Raw genomic sequence first — 2,169 nt, forward strand, 5'->3', positions numbered from 1 at the left:
AAAGAATAGGCCGTAAGAGTGAATGGCTAAGGGGACTGGATATACACTGTTTACACCAGCCGTGTGGCCATTGCGGTTTGATAAGATCTGGGGTGGAGAGGAAAGTAGGGACCTTAGTGTTCACTGAGCGACGGGTGTCTGTTGAAGAGGAAAACTAGCATATGGCTGACCCCAGAGGTGTGCCTCAGAGAGCTGGCCTTTTGGGGTGACTTAGGCCTTGGGGGAGGAAGCAACTTGCCAAGGTCAACCAACTAGGAAAATAGCCCCAAACATCTGCTGGGGAGCTGGTACTTGTGGACCTTTAACTGAACCTCCTAACCCCTCCATGTAACTCCCATTCAACTACCTGGGCACCTGAGGGGCCCTCCAACGATTAGTACTGTGACCATTCAATCTCCTTTCAGCCCAGCCGGTGTGGCTCAGTGGTTGAGTATAACCTATGAACCAGGAGGTCATGGCCCAATTCCTGGTCAGGGCACATGCCCAAGTGGCCGACTCGATCCCCAGTGTGGGGGTGTGCAGGAGGCGACTGATTGATGATTCTCTCTCATCATTAGTGTTTCTATGTCTCCCTCTTCCTCTCTGAAATCTCCTTCATCTGGTGCCTTCATCTTCCTCAATCTTTGAGGGGCGGGGCAAGGAAAAGCCATTTTCTGTGTTTGGTAGGAAACTAACTCTGAAAAGCACTGGTAATTATTTTGTTTTTGTCCAGTCATGCTGGATTAATGTGCTTGGGGTGGAGGCATCGCTGACTAGCATAGGAATTTTTGCGAAGGTTGTGCATTCTGGCTTCAAGGCTGAGAACTCAACAAGCAAATGACTCTGCTGCTGAAAGAATTCTCATCTATGACACAACTACTGTAGTTTAGTGTTTTTCTTCCTGTTATTTTTTTTTTCCAGGTCATTTTATGAAGAGCTTTGAGGTTTGAAAGCCACAGCATGGTTGCATTTGGGGGATTTTGCCCCTTTCCTGTAGCCATGGAGGCAAGGCAGTAATCAGTCCCCAGGATTTTCCTATAACCTTTGTTAGGGCAATAACCAGAGGGGGAACTGGCTTAATTTGTTTTGTAAGTGTCCTCCTGGACCAAAAGATATTATTTTTTTGGATAAGTGTGTCACGGTTCAGTGCTGTGTGACAGATGGAAAAATCCTATGTAGGGCATGGAGGAAGGACTCCGAGGGGCCGTCTGGCAGGCAGGCTGATATGAACCCATCTCGCCTGGTGGTTCCATTCATGTGCACTTCCTGAAAAGAATGGCCCTGTTGGAATATCTAGATTGTAAAATCGGAGAGTTCGCCATTGCGGATGAGAGGTTCCCTGCAGCAGCGGATGGAAGGGGCTGGGTCTACGCGGAGACATTTTCGCCCCAGGTGCCTTACATCTGAGAACACTAGAGCTCTCCGCGCGCGTGCTCACCAGGGTTGAATCCCGAGCGTGCGGCAGCCGGGCTAGGTCCCCGCGGGTTTCACAGGGCCTGGGGGCCGGGTGTGTGGGGGGGTGCGCCCTGGGTGACCACCTGACAGCTCCAGCCCGCGTATGCCACCGCCCACCCAGGCAAACTCGCGCGTGGCTGTCTGGGACCTTCCCAGTCTGCCCTTCCACCGTGTCCCCACGTTCTTCCCCTCACTCCTGCCCGCCCTGTAGTCACAAAACGGGATCCCTGGGTGCGCCCTTTTGGCCTCTCCCCATCCTCCTTACGGCCAACGATCGGTCCTGGGCATCCTCCGGGACTGACCCTGAAAACCATGGGGTCCTATTCTGCGCTTAGACCCACACACCGCGGGCAAGGCAGGCCCCACCTGCCCTGGACTTGCTGGCCAGACCAAGGGTCAGACAGCGCAGCCTTATTGTCCTGTCACTGGGGCTCAGGGAGGCTGGCCTGGGGGCGGGAGAGCGAGGGATGCCCGGCTTCCGGCTCGCCCGGCCGCCGCTGCGCCCATCCCTGTCCACTGCTACCCGGGGCGCGCCCGGGGACCGAGAGATGCGCTCCCTCTGAGGGTGCTCGGGCCTGGGCGGGAACAGAGTCCAGCCGCCAGGGCTCCCTGGGACCCCCAAGGAGGGGCTGCGAGCCCCGCCCCTCCGGGGCCACAGGGTCACGTGGCCCGCCGCTCCCCCGAGGGCGGGTCACGTGACGCTAGCGCGCCGTTGCCCGGGCAGCCGCTGCGGCG

Source organism: Myotis myotis, unplaced genomic scaffold (genome assembly GCF_014108235.1).
Source record: "Myotis myotis isolate mMyoMyo1 unplaced genomic scaffold, mMyoMyo1.p scaffold_m19_p_5, whole genome shotgun sequence".
NCBI lineage: Eukaryota > Metazoa > Chordata > Mammalia > Chiroptera > Vespertilionidae > Myotis > Myotis myotis.